Genomic DNA, 25,469 nt, shown 5'->3' with positions numbered 1-25,469 from the left:
AGGTTATACTTTTTTGGGGTGGTTCTCATAGTGTTAATTAGGAAAGCTTAAAATGATTTAATAGAGGAGAGGGACACAAAAGGAAAACTGTAAGAGGAATACAAAGGGAATAACTAGAAGAAAGTTCAGGAGGAACTCTGGTGGAAGAAAAAAAAATTGGTGGAAGAAAGGGGCAGAAGTAAGCACTTACTGGGAAAAGAGTCAAAAAGAAATGGGTGAATCAAATATGGCTGCCAGCTTCTTTGCGGATCTGTTGTCTTACATTTTGATTGAACATGTTTATAGACTCTTAGTTTTCAATGTTATTTAAAAAACAGAGAGAGGCAGTATAATGTGGTACTTAAAGCATAGGCTAAAGAGCCCCAGGTTTGAATAATTTACTAGCTAGTGACCTTGGGCAAGGGCCTTAACTAGCTGTGTCTGCTCATTTGTAAAATGAAGATGTTAATGTGAGCTACAGGAGGCTTGTGAGGATTAACAGCTATGATGCTGTAAATCTGGACACCTGGCTGTGATAAACCCTCAATCAGGAGTGGCCTCTGCTCTTGTTTTTCTTCTCTAACCTAACTGGATCCCAGTGGAAGCACTGGTAAACTGGGCAGATAGCATCGTTCTTCTTTCCAGCTGAAGAAACTGGAATTGGGAGAGGCTGACTTGCTAAACTTTAGCAGCTAAAGTCATATAAGCTAATGGGTAGATGAACTGAAGTGAGAAGCTTTGTCTTCTGCAGTTTAGCCCTGTGCCTTTCTCCTGCTTCATGCTGTTGCTGATTCGACTATGGCTGAGGTTGACTCTCCCTGGAGTTTAAAGGCGCAGAGTCTGTAATCATGGGCATCTGTTACAACTGTCTACACACACTGTCACCCAGTGACTTTCCACTTATTGTTGATTTCTACATAAATTACATTTTTCTTTGAGGTTTATTAGGTGGGAGTCAGTTCCTACAGGGGGTAGGGGAAGACTGGGGAAGCCATAAGGAAGTCACACATGGAAGCGCTTTCAAAGGGGGAACCCCTCTCTCCAACTTCCAGTAATGTGTTGTAATATTACTAGAAAAAATAGTCAGCTTTATTGTTCAGCGACTTAACTGCTTTCATCTGCAGCTGGTGGTTCTGGTGCAGAAATAATATTTCCTAGCATATCTCCTTTCACATACATGTGTCTGGTCCCTGAAGAGGTGTGGGGCGAAGGGATCATGGCTCCGTACAGAGAGCTCCTAGATGTGGGTCAGATTTTAATTAGGATGTTAATTGGTAATTTGCAGTGGAAAAGTATGACCAAGAATCTCTTTATTGTACAAGATACAGAAATGTATAAAGGAAGAATGTTTTTGAGTAGCCCCTCATCGTTGGTTCATTTTTTCTCATGAAGTATACTTAATCTTCATAGATGACCTTTCTACTTTCAGGTGCAGATGGCCCCCAATTTCATATCTTTCAATTCATCATTTTTGACCTTCTCAATCAAGCAATTAAAAATGTATGTGCCCAGGATAGTGTTGGATGCTATAGGTGATACTGGAAGGTAGAAAGTCAGCATTTAGCCTAGGGTGCAATTAATGTAAATGCTAAATAGGCGTGGCAAGGTCTCCTGAAAAGAAGAGATCAGAGGGCTCTCAAGGAGTTTGAGAAAGCTTCCTGGAGGGGGAGAAGGGATGTGTCCTTGCTGCAGGGTGAGAATGGCCTTTCAAATCCCCATCACCTGGGGATGCAGGAACAGTGGGTGGCATTAGGGATAGAGAGATGAAAGAGTAAAGGTACAAATAACTGAGGCCTCGAGGCTGATGCCCCAGAACCACCCCAGGTATCCCCAAAGACTAAAGCATGTTTACTTGCTGGGAAGCCTTCAGGATGGAAGAATATTAGTGGCAAGACAAAGCTTCCTCTGACGGGCTCCCGGAAATTCACAAGACATGAGAGAAGATTTCTTGAGTGACTATGATAGGCAGAATCTATTTGTTGAATACATTTGCTAAATATATTAAAAATATCTGGGAAACTTAGGGTTAGAATTAGGGCTAGGGGTGTGAATAGTTTTATCAAAGTATAAGTGATTCTTCTCTATTATTGGGAACAGGGGTTAGAGATGAGGAAATCACAGGATCTCTGGGAAAGGGAACTGGAGAGGAGGTATCGGGAGAGGACTTTGATTGGGACCTTCATTATTAGACACAAAGGCTCTCGAGTCTCGCCCAGATGTTGGATGCACCTTAGCAGGACCTGTGGGTTTGGGTCGCACTAAGTTAACTCATAAGAATCTAACACATCCCATTTTCAGATTATTAAGTTATATCTGAAAGATGAAAGTGCCTAGCAGACCCATTTACTTTTTCTCAGCCAGGTTTAGGCATTTTCCTCACGGCAGGGGTAACCAGTTAAAGGCTGGAGGGCTACTTGCTGAGAAAAGAGAACAAAAGAGTTGACTGATTCAGTGCCAGTGTCGCAAAGCCATGGAAGCCTATGATATGCCCTTCACCTGTTCATGAACAAGGACTTCTTTGCTGGCGGGCTGGCCGGCCAGCCTCCCCCTTGCACATGATTGCACGTGGTAGAGACGCCTCGCCGGATGAAACGCTCTTCTTTAAGTCTCCTTTCCTAGACTCCCAGATATCACCACCAGCCTTTACTTATATTTGTCAGCCACATGTCAGATGTTTATGATTTTGATTTATTTAGTTATGATCATCTCGCCCAAATTGGAGGTCATTTCTCTTTGGAGAAAGTCTAGTACTTTTGAGTACTATTTTGGCAACTACACCAATTTTAGCTTCAGTAGAGGTGTGTGAACTTGGAGTCACTCTTATCAGAGATAATCAAATATGGCTTCAGCCTCAACTTGGATCAACATCTGGCTGAAGGTCCAACTGCAATAATAATAGGTTCCTCAAGCATCAATTTGTGTGAGTCCACGAACCTGAGGACTTTGAGCTGAGGAAGAGAGAAGAAGCATCTAGAGGTAAGAGAGATGGAGGGGAGTGGTGTGTGTGGGGGGATGGGATAGGATGGTATTTGGCAACTGCCCAGCCCTAACAACCCCTTACCCCAGGAGCACAATTACCTAGCCTGGGATTTTGGGGAGAGGGGCTAAAAGCATGAGCTGGTAAGGCTAATTTTTTGTGGGTTTTTTTTGGAGGAGGATCAAAGGGAATATAGTGTCTTTAGCAGTTTGAAGGTTTGGAATTTTGGGGGTGTGTGGGAGATGGCACCTGAGGCACGGAAGGGTACGGTTCTCTGAGCAGCATGCCTGAGCAACTGGTGCTGGGGCATGCCCTCCTCCTGCCATGGATGAAATAGTCCTTGGCCAGGGATACATGTGCGGTGCATTTGTGATCAGAAAAAAATGGCTTTTAATATACATATTATCCAATACAGAAGAAGGTATTTATAAATAGTTCATTAATGTTTGGGGAAAATAGCATGAAGTTTTTAGCCACCAGATAAATAGAACACTTACCATTATTGTCAATTTACAGTGTTTTCACACACGTCATTTACCCTGTCTTATATAGGTGTTGACATTGCTTAATAAAGGTGAATATGTCAAAATATATAAAGTAGTGGTTCTCAAACTTGTCCTCTGGAACTGTAGATTCCTCAGGAGTGCTCAAAGGTGGGTGTGGATTGGGAGAAGAGACGAGAGAAAAGTAAAGCAAATCGTCTTTTACCTTGTTGCTCCTTCAACTCATCTGTTGAATTTTTATCTGTTTTCTATGTTGAGCTTCTGATGTGATATCATTATGAAAAAGGGTGTATCTGTTTTCAAAAGTAAGAGCGCCACTATTATGTGAGCTTTCAAAGGTTAAATTTTATCCCGAATTATAGGGCTGCCCTGTATTTGGAAAGTAAATCTCCCTGTGAATATCGTACTCGCGTCAGGACATTGGCTGTGTAATTGTTTGTGGGGATCAGATTCTCTCTCCCAGGCCTGGTTATCATTAATAATAGAAATGTACCTTTGGCTTTCCTAAAGCCACCTTGACTTACGATTTATCTCTCTGACAGTTGTGGCTCCCAATCTGGAGATGAGCACATCCACATTTCCCATTTTTGAGCCTCCAGACTTTACTAAGGATGAATGTAGGGCAGGGTTCTGGGCAGAGGGGAGATGAACCGACAGGAGGGTTGCTAATGGAAGAGAGTGGAGAATCCAGCTTGGAGCAGAGGAGAAAGAATTGCAGGCTTGGGGGTGGCTAGGGGTCCTGAGATAGAGGCATCCAGGATGCTAAGAAGTGAGATTTGGAAACAAAGGCAATTGTGTTTAAACCATACATATATTTTAAGAAAAGCCTCATCTATATAATACAATTCCTCACGTTAAAGAATGCCGAGGCAGCACGGTTTTGTACAGCAAGCACAGCAAGAGACCGTGGGTTGCGGTTCTGGTGCTGCCTCTGTTCTTGGCTTTGTGACCTTTGAGTCTGCTTCCTTATATATAAAATGAAAGTGTTAAAGTAAGCACTCAGCAAGCTTCCTTCTCTGCTGAACAACCTGTGCTTTAGGGCAAGTGTTTTCATGAATATCTATGGATGTGCCTCTCCGTGCACATTTCTCATATTTCACATTTCTCATATAAACACAAATTAGATATTTCTTTTTCAATCTATGTGGTACCACCATCTGTTCAGGATGTTTTTCAATTGAAAGTTCCATTTTTTTGAGCTTTAACAAGATTTGGGTGGAATCTTTCATTATGAAATATGAAACATGTATTTGGAACACCTTTCATGTTGAAAAAGCACTGGGTTAATGCATTTTTCCCGTGTTTCATTTTGACACGAAGCTATGTTAGATATAAAATAAAATGGCATGACAATAAAATTAAATGGCTTTAAAATTTGCATTATCAGTCATCTATTATTTAAATACTGTATTTCATTTACAAATTTTAAATTTGCCAGAAATATTTTGGTAAACTAGTATAGCTCACACATGAATACACACACACACATTTTACTTTTCCTTTTGTAAATATAAAAGAAGTTTGAAGGATATATACCAAACTTAACTGTGGCCACCTCTGGGGAATGGACTATTAGAAGGGCCAGTAAACTTGGAATTTTCTATTTTAGGTGCTTTTGTATTGTTTGTTACAGTGAACACATTAGTTTTTATAATTTCATTCATGTGATTTGTTATGGAATGAGCCTTTATGATAAAGTATTTTATTGGATTTATAGATACAATCACCATTTGACATAAGTAATTTAAGACCTAAAGTAAACTAGTATCATTTTGTTAGACCATGGAGAGAAATGAATACCTCTTCTTTGATGGATTTAGGAGTTGATGGTGTTCTTTTGGGTGTGTACTTGCACAAGGTTCATGTGTTAGATAATGTAAGCGAAGACTTTTCTCCAACCCTTACAAGGCTTGAGCCCAGAGATGAAAAATAAATTTCATCATACTTGGTTGTGGCTAGAGTGATGTGTTGAGAAAGATTCTGAGATCATATCTAAGTTCCAATAACTGGCCTGACATGGATAGTAGAGGATGAAGAAAATGGCTAATCATTTGCCATTTTTGGCCGTCCCTGAAGTCAGGACTTTTAGGTGATAAGTTTCTTTACGAAGGTAAACATTTCTTTCTGTCCAAATCTCTTAAGGACTCTAGTATATAGATTATACTTAATCAGATAATATTTTATGTAGTTAGTGGACAGTTTCATGATAAATCATGTTAAGACTGCAAGGACTGGCATCTTTTGTATTCCTCATAGAAGCTGGCATGATACTGTACTTAAAAGAACTCAAGAATTAATGACTAATGAAATAAATGACTGATTTGTTTGGGCAATGTGAGGTCATCGATAATAAGGATAATCCAATCTGATTGAGCATCGATTAAAATAAATAATTTCATCCTCCTTTATAGAAATATTTACCAGATTGATGTTAAGTTGAAAAAGTGAGTACTGTGACTTATAATTTCTTTCTGTGACCCTCTTCAGTCATCTCAATTTTTGACACCAAAAGAGAGTTAAATGGCTTACATGCATGAAGGTGGGTAGCTCAATTTTTACATTTGTGGTTTAAAAGGGCACCAATGTTATACATATACTGGATGTAGAGAGAGGGTTACGCATACTGTTTACATTCATAAGGAGTAGCTGGTGGAGAAGGAAAAATACAGAAAGAAAGTCCTGTCCCCCCAACCCACCCCCACCTTTTTTTCTTGGAAAAAAAAGAAGAAAGCACTTAATCACAGAGTAATGTGAAGCTGCCAGCATACTGTCTCTCCAATTATTTCAGACTGAGTTTAGAAACAAAATCCCGTATTTGGATGACATCCTGCTTACAACCATATGAACAAGATACTTACTCATCCATCCATTCATTTAACAATATCTATTGAGCACCTACTACCTGGCCAAGCACTGTTCTAGACTCTGGGAATAGAGTCGTGGGCACAAGACTGCGTCCCTGCTCCATGTTATTCATTACAGATGAGAAAATTAAAACTCTCCAAAGTGTCTGGCCCAACGTGGTAGAATTGGGACTCGATCCTCAGTTAAGTGTTCTAACCTCTATACCACACCATCTCACGTAATTTTGGAGGACCCTGGTTGATGATCAGCAGGACGGTTCTGTCTGCCTTTTCTTCACTCTCCCCTTGTTTGTGGTCCACTCTTTTCCATCCTATGCAGAATTGTATGGTTGCAGAGGGATACGCTGTCTGTGAGAGTGTCCTAGGGCAAATCATATTCAGTTTCTGAATAGTAACCTAAGATCATGCTATTAAAAATGATATGTGAGTAAAATAAATCGGAACAGTATTTTTCCAAAATCTTGAGTTTTAATTTGGTAGAAAGGAGCCAGCATTTTTTTAAAAAAAGAATTAAAAAAATCTTAGAGTGCCTCAAAGCTAGTAAGGTAAATATTATGTAACACTTTTATTCCATGATTCTATGTTTATATTAGGTTGCAACATGAAATTTTTTCTTTACTGTTGGTCGTGGTCAAAAACATTTGAAACACATTGGTTTAAAGGGCATCAGGTAAGATAGTGTTTGTGACAAAAATAGAGGCGTATGATTATGCTTAGCTATCGTTTGAGTGTGTGTGTTGTTTACCTAAAGCATTCGTAGCAATAAAGTAGAATTTGTGTCATGAATACTGGTAGAAGTTATCTGGCGTCTGAATATACGCCTGAACAGATTTTCTTTTCTTTAAACACACACACATTGCAGTTACTGGTCTCCCTGTGTCCTATACTTTTATTGCGGTTTCCTGTATTGAGTGGTTTCGTTATTTTTTGAAACATATTTATTTTGTAATTTAATTGCATGGCATATAGAGAAACTTGGGGAAATAAAGTAACTAATTGAGGCAATGTCCTATACATTATCTGATTATGATAAAGTCTACAGCTGATTATAATAGAGTTATTAAATATTACATACTAACTTATTTTAAAACTGATTTAATATTTTATTTTTCTCAATTTCTAAATGTTAGTGGATTTTGCCTGAAGATATTTATATTAAAAAAAAGAGTCATAGATACAGTTCCCTAAATTGGGGTTTTTCATAAATTATAGGAAAAATCACTAATTTGGAATTTGTGATAATTTGGGCAGGGATTGGACTGATACTTCAGAGAGATAAGAGCTTGATGCTTAAAAGAAAACTGTGTAAATAGATTTTTAGAGTTTTAAATATGTGCCTAAATACATCTTTGGAAGCACATAAGGAAAAAAATCTACTTTTCTATGTTGTAATTTATTTCAGAGATATGTGTAGAGTGTCAATTATTGAGATGACCAGGACAGAGATGTATTTAAATATTATGTGCTTATTCTTTGTAAGGCATGAACTTATTCCCTAGAGTAAGCCTATAATCTAATTATGGAGACAGAAACATAGAAGAAATGCTAACCTTAAAAGGGTGTAGAGATGTTTTTCTCTCCTCAGGCAGAGGACAGGAGAACAACATACAAAAGAAAATTTCCTTGAGAAGGGTCTGGGCAGGAAAGCTGACTGAGCTCTGGTTGCTGGTATCAAATACCTTCCAGTGGGATTGCATTATGGGCACGTTTACTGTACTTGAGTTCAACTAGTCAAGGTCAAGAGAAAGAAAGAGAAGAACTAACTAATAATTAGTGCAGGAGGTTGTACCTAGCATTTCACACAATGGGTTTATATTCTGGAATAGTATATCATGGGGATGTGAATCTCTTCGTCCTTTAGATGGTCTTAATTCTGTTCAGCTCTTACCAGATACATAAATATTTTTAGTTCAGCACAACTGTACCCCACTTACTCTCAGCAAACAACCTGCCATCCTACCTCATTTAAAAAAAAAAGAGGCTATAAATTGTGAACTGCTTCCTTCCCATTCATCCTTCCCCACCCCTGCTGTTTATTGTTCTCTTCTCCAGCCTCAGATGTATCTCTCTTAGTTAAGACCCGTCTTCTCTCCTCCAGGACTTTGCTCCCTCAGTTATACCCTCTCCTTCATAATCAAAGGCTGAACATACAGAGGTTAAAAATCCTGGCTCTGGAGCCAAAGTATGCCAGGTTGGAATACGGTTTTGTACTTTCTAAATGTGTGACCATGGGCATATTTCTTAACCTCTTTGTGCGTCAATTTTTGCATTTGAAAAATGGGACTAGAAATAGTGCTTACCTTATAGTGCTGTGAACACACCATGAGCTAAGGCAGGCTAAGGGGCTTGGAACAGTCTCTAGCGCAAGCTCTCAGTGAATTGTTTCCACCATTCCTCTTCCTCCTACCACCGTTATATAAAAACGGTGGTAATCTCTAAATCTCTATGGTTTTCACCCCTTAGCCCATGTTTGCTGAACCATTTCCTATTCTGGAAAAGAATAAAGCCAAACATTCTCTTGACCCCGGTCCCTTTTTAACTACTATATTCTCTTTCCTCTTCCTTCCCAAGCGTTTTACAGACTATTCAAGGTTAGCTGTCTCTACTTCTCCCTCTTTTATTAGATTTTATTTTCTTTGTAGAGATTGTTTTTTAAAATGGGATATTGACTAGATACAAACATTATAAACTATTTTCTGTTTTGACTACTCTGAAACCCTATGTATTTAGTATTTTTAACTTGAGTTCCCTGGGTCCCTCCCTAAATCCTTCCTTCCCCATTTCTCTCTGAGTGTTTTACTTTCTTCATAGATTTACTTAATATTTGTGCATATTTATGAATACTTTTGTATATTGTCGAACTTTATAAGTGGAATTATACAATATAAATTATCCTGAGGCTTCTTTTTTGAACAAAACTAATTTCATCTATTTTTATTGGCATAAAGAATGTCATATGCCAAAATTTATTCATTTTCCTGTTGATGCACATTTGGACCTTTTGCTCTTCTAAATGGGTTTGCTATGAACATTCTTGTATGTGTATCCTGGCATTACATATACACAAGTTTTTCTAGGATTCATACCTAGGAATGGAATTTCTGGGACATTTAGTATATACCTCTTTGTATCATTGAATATTACAAATTGTTGGTAAAGTGGTTATGCTATTTGATAAACCCATCAGAAGGATAAACGTTCTTGTTAGACTTTTAAATTTGGGGATGTGAAATGGTATCTGACATTTGATTTGATTTGATTTCTATTTATTTATTGGTGCTGCACAGCTTGTGGGACCTTAATTCCCTGACCAGGAATTGAACCTGGGCCACCGCAGTGAAAGCACTGAGTCCTAATCACTGGACCACTGGGGAATTCCCAGCATCTGATATTTTAAATTACGTTATCAGATTACTGATGAAGTCAACCATCTTTTCATTTGTTTCTTGACCATTCTGGTTTATTTCTCAGTGAAATGCCCATTTAATGTTTTGCCCAGTTTTCTTTTGGATTGTTTATCTCATTTATTTATAGTAGTCCTTTATAATTCTGAGATAATAAGCCTATCTCCAAATTTGTGGTTTGTCTTTTCACTTTCTTTATGTCCTTTCCTCCTCCTCTAGCTACTTTTGAAAATTTTTTGTCACTGATTTCCAGCAATTTGATTATGATGTGTCTTAATGTGGTTTTCTTTTTCTTTTTTTTAAAAAAAACAACTTAGATATAATTTATATGCCGTACAATTCACTCATTTAAGGTGTACATTTTTCGACTTTCAGTATTTTCGTAGGGTTGTACATCTATCACCATAATCAATTCTAAAACATTCCAATACCTAAAAAAGAAACCTCATACCCCTTAGTCATCACCTTCAATCCTTCCATCCTCCGGCCCTAGGCAATTACTAATCTGCTTTCTGTCTCTCCATACTTGCCTATTCTAGGAATTTCATATAAATGGAGCCATCCAAGATGTAGGTTTTGTGACTGATTTTTTTTCACACAGCATAATGTTTTCAAAGGTCATCCATGCTGTAGCATGTATCAGTACTTCATTTTTTTTATTGCCAAATAAAATTTTTTTGTATGGGTATATTATATTTTATTTATCCACTTGTTGAAAAGACTCATTTTTTCCCCATTGAATTGACTTGGCACTCTTGTAAAAAATCAACTGGCCATAGACATATGGGTTTATTTTTGGACCTTCAGTTCTGTTCCGTTGATCTGTATCTAGTCTTCTGCAAGTACCACATTTTCTTGATTACTGTAGCTTTATAGTAAGTTTTGAAATTGGGAAGGGTGAGCCCTCCAACTTTGATCTTGTTTTGCAAGATTGTTTTGATAATTCTGGTTCCTGGAATTTCCATATGAATTTTAGGAACTGCTTCTCAGTTTCTACATAGAAGTTAGCTGGGATTTTGATAGATTGTGTTGTACTTATAGATCAATTTCAGGTGTTGCTTTCTTTATTTCTAGTAACGTATTCCTCATTTCCTTCCGAGTCCTCACTGGTAGCACCATTAATGCCCATGTTCTTACTAACAGTCTAAGGCTATCTAGGCTTTTTCTATCATGTTTCTCAAAATTCTTCCAGCTTCCACCCACTGCCTGATTCCAGGGCTATTCCATATTTTTAGGTATTTGATGTAACAGCATATCACTTTCCAGGCACAAAAGTCTATATTAGTTTTTTATTGCTGCCATAACAAATTCACATAAACCTAGTGGCTTAAAACATTTATTACCTCACAGTTCTATAGGTCACAAGTCTGGGCTGACCCTTCAATAGCTCTTTAGCATTATCTCTCACCAGTCTTTGTGTATTTTAGGCTTTAGTGATAACAAGCTGCTGGTAGTTCCCTGTAGATATCATGTCATTTACATATCTCTGCACTTCTTATGGTGTTCCCTTTACCTAATGTGTTAGTGTGGGCTGTTGTAACAGATTACCATAGACTGGGTGGCTTAAACAGTAAACATTTGTTTTTCACAGTTCTGGAGGCTGGAGGTCCAAGGTCAAAGTACCAGCATGGTTGTGTTTTTGATGAGGACCCTCTTGTTGGTTATGTCCTCACATAGCCTCTCCTTAGTGTTTGTACCCAGAGTGTGAGTTGTGGTCTCATTATCCCCTTATAATTTTTTGATAATCCCATCATAAGTACTCTACCCTCATGACCCCATTGAAACCTAATTATCTCCCCAAAACCCCACCTCCAAATATCACATTTGGGGGTTAGGCCTTCAACATACGAATTTTGGGAGGACACAGACATTCAGTCCATAGCATTCTGCCCCTACCCACCTCAAATTCGTATCCTTCTCACATGCAAAGTACATTTATTCAATCCCAACAGCTTCAAAAGTCTTAACCTATTTTAGCATCAACTCTAAAGTCCAGAATCTCATCTAAATATCATCGAGATCAGCTATGGGTGAGACCTGAAGTATGATTCAGCCTGAGGCAAAATTCTTTTCCAGCTATGAGCCGATGAAACCAACTAGTTATGTGCCCCCAAACTACCATGGTGGGACAGATATAAGATATACTTTCCTATCCCAAAAGGGAGAAGTAAGAAAGAGGGAAGGAATGGTGGGTCTCAAGTAAGTCCATAACCTAGCGAAGCATACTCCATTAGACCTTAAGGTTTGAGAATAATCTTCTTTGGCTGGATCTTGTTATCTTCTGGACCTCCTGGCACAATAGTCCTGACTCTGCAGCTGTGCCAGGCTGGGGTCGTGTCCCTACCACTCTGGGTGGGCCTCACCCACACAGCTCTGTTAGGCAGTGGTCCCAGCCTTTGAACCCTAGGTTGGGGCAGCCTTGCCCTCTCTGGGCCCATGTACTCTGGGTCTGTGGTGGGAATGGCAGCCTGATAATCCCTGAATCTTCTTGAAGTGTCATTCTTTCTCTTGTCTTGAAGAATAGTGTATGATCACAACCGAATAACTCTATGGTCAGGTCCCGTAGGATCTGAGAAGTCTGACAGCCTGCCTTCATCTTGTCCCATCTCTTCCCCCTTCAGTTCAAACTGGCAGTGTTCCTGCTGGGGTGGCTGATTAGGTCAGGTCCATGGTTTACACCCATACTAATCTCCTTATCAAACAGTCAGCCAGCCACAGTGTTCTCTCTAAACATATTTCTCATTTTTTTGCAATATGGATAAGCTGAGACTCTTCCCAATCTTTAAGTTCTTGGTTCCTTTTTGCTTAACAATTTTTTCTTCAATTCCTTTTTCTCTTTTCACGTTTTACTATAAGCCATCAGGAGTAACCAATCAGCTCCTTCAAAGCTTTGCTTAGAAATCTTTTCAGCTAAATATCCAATTTCATCACTTGCAAATTCTACCTTCTGCAAAACACAGAAACATGAACACAATTCAGCCAAGTTCTTTGTCACTTTATAACAAGGATTGCCTTTCTCCATGGCCCAATAGTGAGTTCTTCATCTGCATCTGAGATCTCATCAGAAAGGCTTTTACCATCTATATTTCTACCAGCATCCATACACGATTACTTATGTTTTCTAAGAAGATAGATGCTTTCTCTACAGCTCTTCTCTTTGCTTTCTGAGTTCTCACCAGAATCTTCTTTAAAAGTCTCTTCACAGCAAGCAATGTTGGCTTTTTCTAGCATGCACCTCAGGACTTTTCCAGCCTCTGTCCATTACCCAGTTCCAAAGCCCCTTCCATATTTTTAGGTATTTGTTATAACAGCACCCCACTTCTCGGTACCAGTTTCCATCTTAGCTGGTTTGGGCTGCTTTTACAGATTACTATAGACTGGGTGGCCTAAACAACAAACAGTTGTTTCTCACAGTTCTGGAGACTGGAAGTCTAAGATCAGGGTGCCAGGATGGTTGGCTTATTGGTGAGGGCCCTCTTCCTGGTTTTATCCTCACATAGCCTTTCCTTAGTGTGTGCATGCAGAGAGAGCGAGCTCTGGTCTCACCATCCTCTTATAAGAGCCCATCATTGGGAGGTCTACCTTCATGACCTCATCTAAACCTCATTCTGTCCCCAAAGCCCCACCTCCAAATACCATCATATTGGGGGTTAGGACTTCAACGTGTGAATTTGGGGTGGGGACACAAACATTCAGTCCATAGCACCTATCATGCTCATCCCACTGTATTAGCTGATGTCTTTATTTTCTACGTTAATCTATAGAGTAATCTCTTCTAGAAAATTGGATTCTGCTGCTGAGTGGAGCTAAGTGACTCAACCCTGTGTTCCCGTAATAGCATGAGGTTCTTCAGCTTCACTTACTATGTTGTATCAGAATTGTCTTTCACATGTTGGTCATTCATGGATGTGTGGAAATTTATATCTTGTATTATCGGACTTTTGCTATTGTAAACATTGCTTTATTGCCTAACCTTGTTCATATGTCATATAGCACATTAGTCCAGCTGCAGGACATATTCTTAAAACTGGAATTGTGAGATCAAAGGGTACACACATTTATACTTTTGATAGATATTGTCCAATTGCTGGGATATACCAATTTATACTCTCACCAGCAATACACGAGGAATGACAGTGCCTTTCTCCAAACCCTTGATAACACCGTATGTGTTAAAAATCTTGGAATCTTTACCAATCTGATAAGTGAAAAATCTCAGCATAGTTTTAATTTACATTTCTCTTGTGATGAGCATCTTTTAATAGATTTAAGAGCTACTCTGTATTCTTCACTAAATGAACTGTGTCTGTTCATATGTTTTGCTCATTTTTCTATTGAGTTGTTGGTCTTTTCCTTACTGATCTGTAGAAGCTCTCTCTGTATTAAGGAAATCAGCCCTTTGTCATGAGTCACAGAACCCTCCCTCCCCCCCACCCCGCTCCAGCTTGTTGTCTTTTAACTCTGCTTATAGTGTGTTTTGTCATGCAGAAAATTTGATTTTGTTACATGGTTGAATTTATCAATTTCTTTTTCATGGCTTTAGGAGTTTGTGTCACACTTAGGAAGGCCTTCCTTACCACAGGAAGTAATTTCAAGTATGTTGAAAGCTTACATTTATTGCATTCTTTGTAATTTAAAAAGTTGATAACAATATAGATGTTCAATAACTGGAGAATGATTGCTTTAATTGTGATATCGCTATATAATGGATTATTATGCAACCTGTATAAATAAGGTTTAGAGGAAGTTGCTCACATGTTTACAAATGAATGTCATGGGAAGATGTTTGTGTTCAGGTTGAGACCAGAATCAAGACCGTTTCTATTCCAGATCATCTCCATGACATAAAAAAATGGAAAGGAATAAGTGGAAGGCAAATTAATAATTGTAATTGGGTGGTGAGATTATTTTAATATTATTATTTAAAATGTCTTCTGGTTCTTTGTCAGCTTCTCAAAGAGCGTGTCTTTTTATAGTAAGGAAAAATACCACATGGATGGCCCTGCAGTTCTGTGTGCATCGTATACTGTGTGCTTTGTAGGATCCACTTGCTTCAGCTACTTGACATTCTCCACACCCTCAGCAGCCCAGCAATGGGACAAAGAAAACCGATAATTGTTTGTCCAGAATAGAGCTAGTTTATCCAGATTTTCTTCTTTTCTTTTTCTATTGTCAGATATCAGGATCTCAGGGAACATTCTCCTTTATGTATTTCACTGTAGAATAAGTGCAGCTCAAATTACAATGGTACCCTAAAGTCAGTGTGTAATAGTGATTTTTAAAAAAAATTCTCTTTGAAATTCTTAATAGTAGTCTGTCTTTTAGAATTAAGCCTTTTTTTCCCTTTTCTGCTCTCTACACCCTCATAACACTTGGTAGAGTATTTCTTCTGGGCTCTGTTGAGTTATAATTTCCAAACAACGAAATGCAGCCAATCTTAATGCTTGAATTTTGACAAATGTGTTTATCCTTAGAGCTGCCACCACAATTAAGATAGAACATTTGCATCAGGAGACTACAGAGGCCTGACTTTAAAACATATATAATTTAAAAGATATAATTATTTTATACTAATATACTCTGGAACACCTACAAGGGTGACAGTTTTAGGGAGAGTTTTCAAAAGAGGTATAAATGTTTGAAAAGTTAATGGCTTATACAGTAACTGTATATAGTTAAATAATTAACTTCACAAAGGAACTCTGCTTTGGTTATAGCATAAAATTGTAATAAGTAAACACGATAAAGAGCCATATGAGCCATTAGTTGAATTCTTTGAGGTGCTGAGACTTCAAAGGGACAGTCATGCATTTTGGGTGTTTTGATTTCTTTACATTTCCTAGTCATCTTTTTTTCTTAATCCTTCAAGGCATTTGTTTATGCTCATATCAAAATGAATGATACTTTGAGGCAACTGGGGAGCATTAGCAAAATCCCTTCTTTAGGATCTTATATGTGAGTCTGTAAACATATTAGCAAGACTGGAGAAATTGAGATAATTAGGATAGATATATAATAGCAAGTTTGGCAAACATGATTAAGATTTCCCCACAGAGCAGAGTGTTTCCCGGTAAAGAGATTATTTTAAATATCAAACCTCATTTCAAAAGAGAAACACTTAAAGAAGCTTTCATCTGTTGGAGCAAGAGCCTGTTTGTGTAAATCAAACCATTGCACAATCTCAGAATCTGAATGTGGAAATTTCATAGATTCTTTTCAGTGTGGTACAGTTAATGCTGGAGGTGGGTGGGAATGGGGATCAGTGCTGTTATTTTGGCTGTTTTGGTTTTATTCCCTCACATTTGAGGGCTTGGGCACCCTCCTGTTCATTCTGCCCATCAGCTACTTCTCCCCTACTCTTCTTTTGTCCTGTTTTCTCTTCCTCCTTAGCCTCTTTTCTTGGAATTGTAAAAGAAACAAAAAGAAGGCTCTCACTTGCAATTTCACTTTTTATTCTGACTACTATAGATTTAACTTCTTAAAAACTGTGTACTTCAGATAAAACAATGTTAATACTAAGTTTTATTAATATGCTTTGCATTTAAGAACCCTCAGGTGAATTGATCCAACCTGGAAATCTAAATTGAAAGTTACTTTTTCGGTCTTTAGATACTTTTTTTTCCATCTGTTTACCAGTAGTTACAATGGTTTGCAGGGCATCCAAAGGATTAAATACTAATGTATCTTAAGCACCATTGTGTGCTTATGGAATTGATCTAGAGATTAGAAATGAATGTATATCCCAACTCAAAATAACAGCTAAATAGATTTAGTAAACAATTCAGAGGCTTGGATAATGTTATTGGAAAATCATGGCTATAAGGATTTCTATAAAAATATACTATCAGAAATTTGTTGGACCATTTACCGAGAAAATTTGTACAGCAAATGAGTGCCAGGTCTCTAAATTTCATAGCCTGGCTGACTATCTTAGCTAGTTAGCTGCCTTAAATTCCTTTGGGGGTATAGTAGTGTATTTGTCTGCTAGGGCTGCCCTAAGAAAATACCACAGACTGGGTGGCTTAAGCAACAGAGATTTATTTTCCCATAATTCTGGAGGCTAGAAGTCCAAGATCAAGGTGCCATCAGGGTTAATGTCTGCTGAGACCCCTTTTCTTGGTTCATAGACGGTTGACTTCTCTCTCTGTCTTCACATGGCCTCTTCTCTGTGGGTGTGGAGAGAGAGATCGCCAGTGTCTCTTCCTCTTCCTATAAGGATACCAGATCTATCAGATTTGAGTCCCACCATAGGACCTCATTTAACCATAATTACCTCTCTAAAGGCCCTATTTCCAAATATAGTCATATTTAGGGTTAAGGCTTCAACATATGAATTTGGATGGGGGGCATAATTCAGTCTTTAACAGGTAGAATAAATTATAAGTAAATAATTATAAGTATGCAGTGATACTACTTGGGCTAAGATTATGTGAACTAGTTAGCGTTGTACCATTTTTTTTGTATGAATCATAGAAAATAGTTCATTATGTTATAGTTAAATTTTTTTTTTCCTTCAAGTTTTACTTGGTTCTCTTCTCCTGCTAAACTTAAGCTCCTTGAGGCCAGGGACATACCTTACTGCAGTAGCTTTCAAGTTCTTTTGCCTTTAATCTAAATTAAATGCATTTTACATCATAATACAGGACAAACACACACATACTCAAAATAATTTCTCAAAGCAAAACCTTATTATGGAAATTGTGATTTTTTTTTTATCTATTCATTTCAATAGGGAAAAAATGCTGGTTGTGACCCACTAGATTGATTTCATGACCCACTAGTGATTTGTGACCCACTGTTTCGAAAATGGTGGCTTATTAGGTTTTGGTTAATAATACTTTACAGAGCTCCTGGCACATAGTAGGCCTTCTGTAAATGTTTATCAGTATATGAATGATTGAGTTGAATGAGTAATAAGGAGCTAGAGTAAACTAGAGAAATTCTTTAGAGGCAGATTTTGTCCATTACTTGTTGTCCTTTATTACTTAGTATTCCTGTTGGCTTCTATTCGTGGCAGTATTCCCAGACTGACTGAATTCAAATCTCTTTAGGGGGCAAGTGGTGTTTTCTTTTTTTAATACTTTTTATTTTAGAGTAGTTTTAGATTTACAAAAAAAGTTGCAAAGGTAGTCAAGAGAGCTCCCAGATACCCAGCACCCAGTTTTCCCCCATTATTAACGTCTTTCATTTCTATGGTATATTTGTCATGATTTGTGAAGTGAGCCAATAATGAGATGTTATTATTAACTAAACTCCATACTTTATTCAGATTTCATTAGTTTTTCCCTAATGTCCTGTTTCTGTCCCAGGATCGCATCCAGGATAGCACATACATTCAGTCCTCTTATCTCCCTAGGGACCTCTTGGTGGGGACAGTACCTCACATTTTCCTCTTTTGATGACTTTTCAGAAGTACTGGTCCGGAATTTTGTGCAAAGTCCCTCAATTTGGGTTTGCCTGGGTTTGTTTTCTTCACAGTTAACTGGGGTTTTGGGGAAGGAGACCGTAAAGGTGAGGGAAGAGCATACGTGTTGTGAATATGACTTACTACTGTCGATGTTGACCTTGATCACCTGGTTGGGATGGTGTTTTTGTCAGGTTTCTCCACTGCAGTGTTCCCTTCTTCCCCTTTCCGTACTGTATGTTTTGGAAGGGAGTCGCTGTGTGCAGCTCACCCAGGCAGTGGGTGTTACACTACCTCCTCGAGGGCAGAATGGCTACACAAATTATTAGGAATTCTCCTACACAGGGTTTGTCTATTCTCCCTCCCTTATTTATTTATTTATTTATATCAATATGGGCTCATACTGATATAAATGGATGTTTTTTTTTATACTTTGGCTTGTAATTCAACTCTGCATGAATTATTTTGTTGCTCAAATAGTTCCAGTTTTGGTCATTGGGAACTCTTTCAGGTTGGTTCCTGTGTCCCTTTGAGATACTGCCATCATCATTTTGTTTTTGAGCACTTCCCTGCTTACTGGCTTTACAAGATGCTCTAGGTTTATCTTGTGTACTCCGTGTCCCAGCCGTAGAATCAGCAGTTTCTCCAAGGGGGCCAATTTCTTTTATCGGAGGATGTTATTAGAAAGAAAGATCTGAGCACTGGGTGTGCTCTTTGCTATGGTATGTCATTGCATCTGGGTCTTCTCAGACAGAGATAGGAAATATGAACCTGTGTATTACACATATCTCTAACTATTTCTATATCCATCTGTATCTTCATTAGCTAAACATGAGCTCATAATGATATCTCTGACTTTAATCCAGTGTGACATGGCTTATTCTAGCCTTCCCCTCTTTATCATCTGTAACCTTCCTCTCCAACAGTGAGAGAAACTTGGCTCTCAGCATCCACCATCTATTTACTAATTTTTCATTCCAGTATGTGGTTTCAGAACTGTTAATTTGTACCCCCATGGGAAACAACTTTACCAGCTAGAGTGCAGCCCTTATGTACAGTTCCTCTTGTCTTTAGTCCTTTCCAAAGTTACGTAGGTTGTCACCCTTTTTCTTCAACCCACTTCAGTGAATTTATGCCATACATTAACAGTGGATTCTTTTATCACAATCTGCATTTCATCTGGGATCCCTTGACCTCCTGGTTGATTTTTTTTAAGTTTGCATACATTAAGGTTTACTTTTTATGCTGTATAATTCTATGGGTTTTGTGAAATGCATAGTGTTATGTATCCATTACTACATTACCATACAGAATAGCTTCACTGTCCTAAAACATCTCCTGTGCTTCACCTAGTCAGTACTCTTTCCTACCCAAACTCCTGGTGAGTTCAATCTGGTTTTCATCTTTACAGTGTTCCCTTTTCTAAAATGTTATGTGAATGGAAACGTACAGTACGTAGTCTTTTGAAACTGGATCCTTTTACTTAGCAATATGATTTAAGATTCTTCCATGTCATTGCATGAATTAGTAGCTCATTCCTTTTGATTGCTGAATAATATTCTGTAGTGTGGATGTATCATAGTTTGTTTATCCATTCATCTGCTGAAGGATATCTTGCTTGCTACCAGTTTTTGGTGATTATGAATGAAGTTGCTGTAAACTTTCATGTACATGTTTTTTGGGCAGATATAAGTTTTCCAATCAGTTGAGTAAATACCAAGGAGGGCGGTGGCTGGATGGTATGGTATGTTTATGTTTAGCTTTGTAATAAACTGTCAAACTGTCTTCCAGAGTGGCTCTACCATTTTGCATTCCCACCAGCATGATGGATTGTTGCTCTGCGTACTTGGCAGAATTTGGCATTGTCAGATTTTTTGATTTTAGCTGTTCTAATAAATGTGTAGTTGTATCTTGTCTTAATTTGCATTTCCCTAATGACAAATGATGTTGAGCATCTTTTCATATGCTTTTATGTCATCTGTATATCTCCTTCAGTGAAGGGTCTATTCAGATCTTTTGCCCATCTTTTTAACTGACTCGTGCTCTTATTGTTTAGTTTTAAGTACTCTTTGTATATGTGCTTATAAGTCCTTTATCAGATATGTGATTTGCAAATATTTTCTCCCAGTCTGTGTCTGGTCATGGGCATGTGGGTTTTAAAAAAGTTTTTTGGGTGATTCTGAACTTCTAGTTCAAAGTCCCAGACCTGATTGAAATAGGAGACTTGGATCACCTCTTCAGCTACCTTCTCTACTCCCTCTCCATTTCTTACTAGTTAGCCTCTCTGGGTCTTTATGGCCTCATCTGTAAAATGAGGAATATTAATTTACCTTCCAGAGAGCGAGTATCTTGCAATTTTCAGTTCTATGATTCCGTGACCACTTGACCTTTTGAAACCCTCCTGGAATGCTACCAGTATACAGTTAAATCGCCTTACCTTTCTAATTGCTTTCACAAAGGAAAAGAACTGCATGATCCCGACATCGAGAGCCTTTTATTTCTTTGTGGAATTTTATTACTCCCACTGCCTAAAACTCAACTGTTACGATGGCATGCCAGAGTGAAATAAATCTGTCAGTATCTTTAAAATGACAGTAGGACAGAAATCTACTGGATCATGTCTCAGAGGTACTGCTCATAGAAATGAACTCCATGTTTACCATGTATTATAAACTTTGTACACTTGTAGGTAGGTGAGAAAACAATTTGGCAGTTTAGAATTTCTATCCTTCCTCTATGTAGTTACTCCATCATTAAAAAGCAGATTCCATTTCTGTAAAACTCGGGGGTTTTTTCCCTGCAAAAATGTCCCCTGAAGGGCAGAACAGGAAAACTACAAGTTATTAGACTCACAAAGAGTAAGGGTAGAGTACCTTGAAGGTTATCTACAGATGGAATAATTTTAGATATTAATTAAACCTTAGAACAGTAACACAAAAAGTACAAAAATAATTGCTAAAATTTCCTAACAAAATTGAACTTGTGGAGGCTCTTACACCATCCCGTGGTGTTATCAAATAAATGCGGGACGTGGAGACCCTTTTCAACTTCAATTTTAGTGCAATGCATTATAAACTCAAACCTCATAGTCAGAAAGTCCTATTACCCATTTAGTTTCTGTTTCTGGCTTCTGCCATTATGCCCATGTTGTCTTATCTTAATGATTTTGTGGGAGTAGCATAGCACAGACTCTGGAATCAGAGAGTTTAGAACTTCATTACTTATTAGCTGAGAGATTTTTGGCAAGTTCCTTAACCTCCCTAAACTTTGTTTCCTCATGTGTACCATGTAGATAATAATAGTACCTACTTGGATTGCTGTGTCAAAGAAACTAATATAACTTAAAGGGTGCTTGGTGCAGTGCCGGGCATAAATTTGTTGCTGCTGCTGCTACTACTACTGGTTTAGATGAGGTCACCTAGGTGTTGTATTTTGAGTGAGAATATCAGAGGACCAAAGACATTTCAGGAGCCTATGAAAGAGACTATTGAAATTCCCTGGCAAAATCGTCCTTGTAGAAACTCTTACCCTTCCCAAGAGGCTCAGAAATAATGGTCAGAGAAGTAAGAGAAAAACCCAGAGAGAAGGGTACCATTGACACTGAGAGAGGGTTATTCCAAGCAGGAAGGAGTGGGGAATAGCACCAGAGGCTGCAGAGAGACCCCAGACAAAAGACTTCCCATTGGCTTACCGAGTACAGAAGGGCATCCATGGAGTAGTGATGGAGACAGGATAGCTGACAGCTGGGGGTTCAAGACTGAGGCATGAAGGATGCTGAAAAAGTAGAAAGCCCAAGTGGAGGTTACTCTCAAGAAGCTTGGAGGGGAAGCAGGATTATAAAATGTAGCTGGAGGTGATCTGGGATTTGGGTTTTAATTTTTTTTTTTAATTTGGGAGAAACTTTAATATGTTTGTTTATAGAGGAGAAAGAGCCAATGGAGAGTTATGAGGAGATACAGGGGTGCTGACTGATGGAATAAGGCCTTTGAAGAGTTGGGAGGGCATGAGAATTTACAGGACACACGGAGAAGGAACTCTGGACAAAAGAAGGGGCAGGATGGGTGATATAGACAAGCTCATAGGTAGTGGGAAGGTGAGGAAGGTGGTGAGAGTTTGTTCTCAATAATCTCAGCTTTCCAGGAAGTAGGAAGGTGGTGAGGGTGTTGGAGATAGTTTGAAGAGAGGGATGAATGTTTAGAAAAGCTACCCATCAAATGGGATTGAGCTGACCTGGCGATATCAGGCAATATCCATCTTCATGAATGTCTTCATTTGTGGGGGTTTTCCCAGTGTTTCTCAACAGAATATGGGAGCATCATAATCAGATGGTTAAATCTGACCTTGTGTTTTTAATAATTTTTTGTGGTTTTGAAGCTTTTCAAGATAAAAAAAATGGAAAGAATGAGCTCCCCTGTACCCTTGGCATGGATTCACCAATTGTTAACATTTTGCCACGTTTGCCTTATAACACTTTCATATATAATAATGTTGTTGTTGAACTGTTTGAGAGTAAGTCAGACTTTATGATTGTTTAATCTTAAATACCCCAGCATTTATCTCCTAGGAACAATGACATTCTTCATAACCACATAACAATGATAATACTCAAGAAATTTAACATGGTCACGATACAATTATTAAATGGAGAGTCCATGTTCAAGTTTCTCCAAATGCCTTTATAGCTTGAAAAAAATCCATGATTTTTAGAATCAAGCATTGCATTTCAGTGTAGTGTTTTTCATCTCATTTAATCTAGAAGAGTTTTTAAGCCTTACTTTGTCTTTCATAACACTGATATTTTTGAAGCATACAGTCTAGTCATTTTTTGTGAAGATCCATCAATTTCAGTTTGTTTCCTCATTGTAAAACTTGGATTTTGGGTTTTTAGCAGCACTACCACAGACATTATGTTGTATTCTTATCAGTGTATCGCATCGAGGCGCACTCAATTTGTTCCATCATTGGCGATACTAAATTTGATAACTTGGCTGAGGTGGTATCTGGTAGGTTTCTTTACTGTAAAGTTACTGTTTTCACCTTTGAAATTAAGAAGTAATTTGTGGGGAGATAGATGCTTGGGAACTATGTAGACTGTGTAAATATCCTATTCTTCCATTTTTACCCTCTAGGGTAAAGGTGTAGGAGTTTATGTGTTAAAGCAAAAGCTTAAGAGTCACTGGGGACATTTTGGGAGGAGGAGGAAAATATATCTTCTGATAATCACGTGTAATTATTGGTGAAGTTCATGGACTGAGAGTTCAAGCTATCAGCCGGCTAACTCCGAAAAGGAAAGGAAAATTTTAAATAAGATGAACAGTAAAGAATAGGATGAAGCAGTTATGTAATTAGTGCAAGGCAGTTCATTGTTGTTTTAACTTTTAAGTGTTTTTTTAAAAAGTTTTAATGAAAAGTGTATGATAGATTGAAAGCAAAATAATATATGGTGCCCCTGTTCAGTCTTTAGATGTTCAGTCATTCTCCTCTTTTAATCCTCTTCCTTTATGGATCTCGGAGTCGGCATCTTTCTCAGTTCGGTTTATCCAGATAAGAACTCTCTGGTTTCCTCTGGGGGTCGGGGTGGCATGTTTACCTGACTACAGGAGGGACCCGGTCACCCAGTTGTTCTGTATGCAAAGTAAAAACTTGTAACCAGTGCTTTTCTGACAGCCTCATACCTCGACTTCTTACTCTCTGGCACTGCTGAGTGTCCAGCCCCTGGCGAGCGGGGGGAGGCCTCTTCTCCATTCCTAAGTCAGTTACTGCTCTTGCATTTGCTTTTCGTCTTTCAAAATTCATTGAACTCTCTCCAAGACAGCTCATGTCTCTCCTCTGATGTCCTTGTTTTGGCGGAGGTCTGGAAGAGAGATAAGATAAATAGATACAGTCAGCCTCCCATATCCTTTTACTTTAAAATGAGTGGCTAGTACTCCTAAGTTATGAAAAGCCTCTACCACCTTCCCTATTTCTTGTATCATCTTGCTTATTGCAGTTGAATTTTATGATGAAATTTTAATTATAGTAGAGAGAAAACTAGAATAACTATCAATATTTGGCATTTGTGTACTGCTTTTATTTGCTCCAAAGGCCAGCCTTTGGTCAATCATTGTCAGCTTAGTTTTTTTCATGCCACATGAAACAGGAATGAAAATTGATGCCATTGATTCTATTTTAAATCACTTCTGACTGGTCCTGGTTGCTTATTAATAAAAGGTGAAAGTTTGGGGTTGTTTTTTTCACTTTTATTTTCATTTCAAGGCTAGACACTGAATTTTCCTACTTAAAACTTTAAAATTCATATCCACACTTTGTATAATTTGAATCACATCGGTACATTTTACTATAGAAACAAAACACATAGCTGCTTAAATCAGTGGGCCAGCCTTACTAACTTCTTTGAGAGCCACAGGTGGCTGTGTTCTTCCATCTCATGTACCGTCCCGGTCTTTGATATGTGGCTAAGCAACATGATTATTTTGTTGTGCTTTCCAACATGCATGTAACAGAAAATCTTTGCCACATAGTGTAAAAAATGTTGACATATATCAAACGTCACCTGGTGAGCTTACTGCGTTCACCAAATATCAGTCGGTTGAAGAAAGAAATGGACGTTAGTCAGTGTTGCTTTGGGAAATATAAAAAGATGTTCTCATGGAGGGCTGTTTGAGGAAGTGATGCCTGGCCGAAGAAGTCATTGCAAACAGCGACAAGAGCAGGGAACGGGGAAGAAATCCCGTGAGCCGAGAATTACAGTCTCTCAAAAAGGAGAAGTGACTTGAAGGTGGAGAGGCTAGCCTATGGCCAGTGAGAGGTAGTTTGGCCAGAAGCCATGCGCCTTAGAAGAACTGTACGTTTATATGTATTTGAAAGTGTTATGTTTCGGTTGGAGAAAATTAAATCTAGAGGCACCTATTGAATATTTATTGAGCTGAATTTACTAGAAGATAAAGTTGTTATGGTTTAAGTCTGTTAAACATAATGCACACTGTGTAATGAAAGAACACTGGATTAGGAGTCAGAGGATTTGAGTTTCATCTCTGCCGCCTAAATCCTCCAGGTGAGAAAATGAATTGATAAAGTACAAGGCAGTACTAATGAAAAAGTCAACAAAAGCAGAAGGTGTTTCTAATTCAAACTGCTGTGGATGAAGAGAAAAACAGTCTCCCGTGATTTCTTTCTCCCCATTCCATGCAAGGAAGAATAGAAAATTTTAAATAAACTTCATTGACGTTTAATGTCCATAAATAACAAGATGCACCTATTTTAAGTGTATCATTCAGGGAGGTATGACATATATATATATATATATATATATATATATATATATATATATATTTGTCT

General features: G+C 38.2%; 1 protein-coding gene across 3 annotated transcripts in view; it reads left to right on the top strand.

Moving 5' to 3' along the window:
• The first annotated feature begins 1,393 nt into the window (after window positions 1-1,393).
• Window positions 1,394-25,469, top strand: part of PLAGL1 (PLAG1 like zinc finger 1) — a 97,127-nt gene continuing 73,051 nt past the window's right edge. For 2 of the 3 annotated variants that reach the window (XM_024747932.1, XM_024747931.1), the window contains exon 1: window positions 1,394-2,955. The gene's annotated coding sequence lies outside the window, so the exon portion shown is untranslated. The remainder of the gene's footprint in view (window positions 2,956-25,469) is intronic. The other variant, XM_024747930.1, reaches the window with a different exon arrangement.

This window comes from Neophocaena asiaeorientalis, unplaced genomic scaffold, assembly GCF_003031525.2.
Source record: "Neophocaena asiaeorientalis asiaeorientalis breed wild unplaced genomic scaffold, Neophocaena_asiaeorientalis_V1.1 scaffold123, whole genome shotgun sequence".
In the NCBI taxonomy this organism is placed as follows: domain Eukaryota; kingdom Metazoa; phylum Chordata; class Mammalia; order Artiodactyla; family Phocoenidae; genus Neophocaena; species Neophocaena asiaeorientalis.
Note: the sequence above shows the minus strand (reverse complement) of the source record. Positions and strands in the feature narration are given on the sequence as shown.